We start from the raw sequence: 7,597 nt of genomic DNA on the forward strand, positions 1-7,597 counted from the left end.
AAATAAAAAAACTTGAAAAAGAGGAAAGAATAGTGGTAATTGAAATATGTGCAGAGACTCATCAAGTATTAATTATCAACAATTATATGCCAACAATGATGACAGGATCTGAACCTCAAAATAGAGAGCATCTAGATAAAATCTCATCAATAATAGACAAGTATGATAACACTCATAGTATTATTGTAACTGGTGACCTAAATGGATATAGGAAGATGTGGTGTGAGTGCCAATGAGACAACTCTCCATACAAATAACAATTTAAAAAGTAAACCATTATAGGTTAAAGTATGGCCTTCAACACGGAGCCTTGGCTCACACCGAACAACAAGCTATAAAGGGCCCCAAAATTACTAGTGTAAACCCATTCAAACGGGAAAACCAACGGTCTAATCTATATAAACAAAACGAGAAACGAGAAACACGTATATATTACCTAAACAAACGACAACTACTCTACATCAGATTCCTTACTTAGGACAGGTGCAAACATTTGCAGCGGGATTAAACGTTTTAATGGATCCAAACCTTCTCCCTTTTTCTGAAACAATAGCATAACATCACAACAAATGTTCATTAATAGCAACCAGAAATAACAACCATGATAAACTACTGAAAGAGTTCTGCAGGAAACATCATTTGAACCATACATTTGAGAACACTCGAGACTCTACATTTTACCACCATAATGGTAAATCATGCTCACAAATTGACTATATCCTGGAGAAGAAAGATACAGACTTATTAAGGAGTACCATAATAGAAGACCAGTACCATTCAAATGGATCAGCACATGCTCCAATAAGAGCGAAAACTATTATCTCAATAGCGTCTGATAAGATCAAAGGAAAAAAGTCAAAACCAAAAACCATACTCAAATGGGAAGAAACCAATATAGGGTCTTATCAAGAAGCTATAGAAACACTACAGGAACAGAGTAACACCACTGACTCTACAACAGACATAGAAGAACAGGCATTTAACATCATCAATATTCTATCCAAAGCCAGCAATATAAATTTCAAGAAAAAAATAGTCTCTTTAAAAGGACCAAATTGGAAAGCCTCTGAGAAGGTTAAAGAGCTCATATCAAAAAGTAAGAATGCATTTTATAACTGGAAACAAAATGGAAGACCCAAAGAGCAGGATAATATAGTATACACAGAAATGAAAAATTGCAAAAGAGAAGCAAGAAAACAAGTCCGTCAAGAAGAGCATCTGGATAGTCAAAGATTTTACAATAACATGATGAATAATCCTGACTCAAAAACTTTCCACCGATTAATTAGAAAAAACAGGGCACAATCTGATAACTCAGCAACACTAATAATAAAGGATACAAATGGAGATGATATTGTAGAACAAGAAAAGCAAACTGAAATCTTTGCAGAATTCTACGAAACATTAGCAACTCCAGCTACAGAAGAACATTTCGACTCAGAATATATGGAAGAATGTGAATTTAGATACAATCTAATCAACTCAATTGTACATCAATCTACCATCAATAGAAATGACATCACCCAATTTACTGAAGAAGAGATAAAAAAAAGCCATCAATGAACTGAATACAGGGAAAACAGAGGATGGCTACTCCTTAACAGCAGAGCACTTTAAATATGCCGGTAATACAATATTACCAGATATTGCTAATCTCTTTAACAATATCATGCTGACAGGGACAATACCTGATATATTCAAAACTGGCATCCTTACTCCTGTTCAGAAAAAGAAAAAAGATCCAACCTTAACAACAAATTACAGAGGAATTACAGTCACCTCTGTCTTGGGGAAAATTTTTGAATATGCATTATTAGAAAAAATGCCTGACTTGAATGCTAATCAGACGGAACTCCAATTTGGCTTTACAACGGGTCTCTCACCAATCATGGCAGCTCTTATTGTTTCTGAAGGCATACTACATGCAAAACAACAAAATAAAAATCTATTTCTAGCAACCCTTGACAGTCAAAAGGCATTTGATGTAGTACATCATATGATCTTGCTAGAAAAATTATACTATGAAGTTCCAGCAGATATTTGGAAAGTAATTCAAAATCTGTACTCAAATATGTCAACGGAAGTAAAATGGAATAATCATCAGTAAAAAATTTCCAATAAAACAGGGAGTCAGACAAGGAGGTGTATTATCCACTCATTTTTACAAGTCTTATATCAATGAATTACCAATAGAACTAGAAAAAAGAGCCTTAGCACTATCAATAGGACTAGAATATTGTGGCAGCCCATTATGTGCAGATGATATTGTGCTGATGTCAACAGACGAAACAGAGATTCAAGCAATACTTGATATAGCATATAAATATTCCTGTGAACACAGGTACAATATCCATCCTCAAAAAAGCACTCTTATAAAGACAGAAAGAACGAAGTCGAAATATCAACCAGAAATTATCACATTAGGAAATGAAGCAATACAAACTGATAACCAAGCAACACATTTAGGAATTATACGAGCATCTAAAAACGAATCAAGAATAAATATACAAGAACATATAAGTATTGCAAGAAAGACTCTGTATTCTCTAATTCCAGTGGGACTAAATGGAAAACGAGGTCTTAACCCCAAAACAGCTTACAAGATCTATCAAGCTTACGTACTTCCAAGACTACTATACGGACTTGAAATACTGCCTCTGAATTTGACACAAATAGGAGAATTAAGGCAATTCCATATCAAAACTATCAGATGCTTTCAATCCCTTCCAATAAGAACTTCAACAGCTGCTGTATATATGCTTATTGGCGCATTACCAATTGAAGCAGAACTTCACAAGAGACAACTTAGCCTGCTGTATTCTATCCTAGCAAGTGAAAACACCAAACTAAGGAATCTAATGGAAAGACAACTGATTGTCAACTCTGAAAATCCAGAAAGTTTCTTTCCAAGGGTGCAAGAAATCTTACAGTACTACAGCTTAGCACCAATTCACGAGCTGACAGATAGACTTCCAACAAAATTGCAATGGAAAAAACAAATTAATATAGCCATAGCCGATAAATGGACAAGTAAGCTACAAACCGATATGAAGGAAAAATCCACCTTGAAATTCTGCAATACAACAGAACTCAAAATACACCAGACTCACCCAGTATGGAACTCTCTACCATCAGTTACATATGAGGTAAAAAAAAGGCACAAATCAAAGCCAGATTACTAACTGGTACATACCTTTTAGAATGTGACATGCAAAAATTTAAAAGGGAACAAGAAATAGTACATTGTACTCTGTGTCAGCTGGAAATAGAAACATTAGAACACTTCCTACTCCAGTGCCCAGCTCTGCACGATAAACGGAAAAACATTTTCCCGGATTTAAAAGAAATCATCATACAGTCTGCTGGTGATAACAAATGGAATGATACTTTCAAAGGGAACCAGTCCTTAATAATTCAAATAATTATAGACTGCACAACAGTAGCCAAAGAAATGAACTTTAGTCCAGAGACAACTGTGCAAATTGAAAATATTAGTAGAGAGCTATGCTATGGACTACATACAAACAGAATACTGTTACAAAAGAAGATTAAGACTTTATAAAGTGATAATCACCCAATGGACACAAACTCTAATGGTTGTAAATTTTTTATTTAAAATTTTATATTTTAAATTTTATTGAATTTATTTACTAAAATTTTAAATCAGATAATATAAAGCCTGATAAGGACCACAGATTAAGGACACTGTTACATATATTAAGAACAAACCTATGGAAGCTTTTATTTTTCTTTTTTTTCTTTTACAACCATTCGTAACAATTTTTAAGGATTTAGCCAATTAAAATAAATCACTTTTAAATTTTATGAGTTACCATATACCTGTAATTAATGCAATTATTTAAACTGATGTAAACATAATCACTGTAAATTCTTGAGCACCAATCGTACTTATTTTTATCAACATCTTTTTTAAAACTTTCTTAACATAGCAAATGCTTTGTTTTTTAGTGTTTTAAAGTTTACTAATAAAGATAAATAATGGCCTGTAAATATATCCCTTCACCTCCTCCTCTTTTAATATAAGAACTATATTTTACTACCGTGTGACACGGGTGCTCCGTTGCGGAGGAATTTACGAAGAAAAGAAAAAAAGACTAAAAATATTTTATTTATTAATATTATTACTGTTAAGTCTGTTTTTTGAGATATACATTTGATGTGACTCTGTACTTATGTATCCCGTCATACCTTGAACCACACTATTATTTTATTTATTATTATTACATTTACTGTTAAGTCTGTTTTGTTATATCTATTTTACATGACTGTGTTTATGTATCCGGCTATACTTTGAACGACAAAATTGTTTTATGTCTACCTGTGCGAATTTTAAACGAGCAATTCTACACCAGTACTCAAAATCTTCCATCCTTTATGGGTGCATTTTATGTCGATAAATAAAATCGTATAATATAAGCATAACGAGAAAGTTAATTTTGATGTATGCCTTTTTGTGCCTCTTCGTTACATTTGATAATTTGAATGTTACGTTCTTGTCCATTCGTTTTTGATGCGTTTTGTTATTTGATTTTGCGATGTGATTATAGACTTTCCGAATTGATTTTCCTCTGAGTTCAATATTTTTGTGATTTTACTTTTTGTTGTTTTATAGGGATTAAGATGATAACACAATGTTGACTGTTGTACCCCTATTTTTGACATTTTTACCTATTGTGTCTGTTTGTTTTGTTCACGCATCGGTGGCAATATAAGAGAATTGGATGCGACTGTCATACAAGTGAGAGGTTTAGCTAGCTATAAAACCAGGTTCAATCCACCATTTTCTACATAAGAAAATGCCTGTACCAAGTCAGGAATATGACAGTTGATATCCATTTGTTTGATATGTTTGAATTTTTGATTTTGCCATTTGATTGGGGATTTTTCTTTTTTGAATTTTCCTTGGAGTTCAGTATTTTTGTGATTTTACTCTATTTTTTATATGTTTTGTCTATTTTTGTCTTTTATATATAACGTTTGTCTTTTATATTGATCTGTAAATTCCCCATTCTCACCATTCTGGTTGGTACCTGTATGTAATTTTCTTTTTAGATGGACATCGTGTTATAAGGAGGTGTGGCAGAAGATTAATTACTTAATTGGTTATTTCTAAAACATAAAGTCTTCTTTACAAAAATGTGAAAGTAAAAAGGTCTTAACTTTAGACCGAAAACGTATGATCAGGTATTTGTGTCTTGGGTGATATAACCTAATACACATGGAACTGCGATCACAAGTACTTGGTAAGTTTACATGAAACGTAAGGCTCGTTGAAGATAGATTAGATTTACATTGGTCTAAATTGTCATAGATGTACCATATTTTCTGAATTTGTACACGTGCTGTTTTATCACATTCGAGTTGGCCAATTCGGCGAAGCGTAATAGATTGGCATTTTGCTTCTACAAAAGATTGATAGTATTAGTGTATTAATTGCCTAGTATAATATTCATTAGAGAGACGTGAAAGATACCATAGCATCGGAACTTTCGACATGATATTCTGCACTTACGTATCGGGCTAAAGACATAACAGTCAAACACAAAGTTATTTTTCTGGAATTTGGGCATATTTTTTTTAAAGAAACTCAAATGTTAACTGGAAATTATCCAATTTAAATTATCTATCACTTTAACCAAGTTAATTAAAATGCAAAGCTTTATCTTGAATTAAAACAATACCTGGTCAAAAATGTATTTAGACGACCTGCAGTGTACAAAACACAAAAAAAAAACCACTTAAGACTTATAATTCTTTGTTTTTCTAACTACAGTTCTTAACTTCTTGTAGTTTTTCGTGTTTTGCCATGATAGTAGCAGTTCGTTTTCGACATATACATTTAAAAATGCCATTGTTCTCTTTTGTTGATCTTTTGCAAGTGCATGCTATGTATTTCAAAAACACAAAGGGATATATAAAAGCAACAGTAGTATACCGCTGTTAAAAACTCATAAATCCATGGACAAAAAACAAAATCGGGGTAACAAACTAAAACCGAGGGAAACGCATTAAATATAAGAGAAGAACAACGACACAACACTAAAATCTAACACACACAGAAACGGATCAAGCATCAGACAAAATCCCACGAGAATAACAAATATAACATCAAAACCAAATACATGCATTTGGGATAGACAAGTACCGTGACATGTCTTATCGCAATGTGAATTTACACTCAAAAATAAGAGAAAACAAACGACGCAACGTTAAAATGTAACACTTACAGAAACGAACATAACTATTATTAAAACCCAATTCTTCAGAGAACAATTGAAGGTCTTTCCACCTCGATAATAAGAATGAAATTTTAAAAAACGATGTTAGAAAATGTTACTCCGTGTTGATGTTAAATGGTAAATCAAACTGATATAAAAAAAAATAAGATATATTTTGAGGTCATAGGTCAGTGATCTCAAATCAAAAGACCCCAAGTCAATCACTTGTTGTATGGTTGTGGAGAAGTACTGATTTCAAATACCTAAGGGGAGAAAACTCCTATAACGGTTAACCAAAACTCTTCTACTTAAATATTTTGAAATCAACTAAATGATCAAAGCATAAAAGAGGGACAAAAGACACCACAGGGACAGTCAAACTCATAAATCTAAAATAAACTGACAACCCAATGGCTAAAAATGAAAAAGACAAACAGACAAACAAACGTACACATGACACAACATAGAAAACTAAAGAATAAACAACACGAACCCAACCAAAAACTAGGGGTGATCGAAGGTACTCCGGAAGGGTAAGTAGATTCTGCTCCACATGTGGCACCCGTCGTGTTGCTTATGTGATAACAAATCCGGTAAATAGTCTAATTCGGTAGGTCACATTCATGAAAAGGAAGGGGATTGTAGTTACGACGTAAGGAACATATCCGATATCATTTGTGAAACGGTTATACCATAACGGTCAACCAACTCGTGATGGCGTCCGTAATATTAACGAAGGAATTATTTCAACTTCACCATTTGGAACTCTTGGTTTAATAGCTTTATAACATTCTTAAAAAAAGCAACCGAGGATAAAACATATAGAACACATTTCAAACTCAAAATACCGAATTTGCTAGTCCCCGAGACACCTTTTAACCTAGACACCAAGTCACTGAGGCACTGAAGCACTGAATTTACAAACGTTCACAAACTTCATGTTCGTGGAAATGCGATAATCCAGGCGGATATTACACATATTACAGTTTCAAACCAACCCAGTAGCTTACAACTATTGTTTGAAACAAGAGTTTTTTATATAATTAAAATAAAGCTTTGTTCCCCAAAAAAACCTAACATAGATAGGTAAATTGTTAAGTAACTTATTTTGATCAGATAACCAATAATATTTTTTGATTTGTTGTAACGTCACCATTGAAAATTACAACCAATATTAAGCAGATAATCTTTACAAATAAAAGGAGAAAACTATTGCAATCATACCACATCTTCTCAATTTCATATATAAACCATATGCAACGTAATTTAAACTTAATCATAGAATATTAGGAGATGACTTATCAGGTATACATATGTGTCTCATAAGCCAAATGATATGGCTGGGTATTGATTGTTCT

Source organism: Mytilus edulis, chromosome 11 (assembly GCF_963676685.1).
Source record: "Mytilus edulis chromosome 11, xbMytEdul2.2, whole genome shotgun sequence".
Lineage (NCBI taxonomy): Eukaryota > Metazoa > Mollusca > Bivalvia > Mytilida > Mytilidae > Mytilus > Mytilus edulis.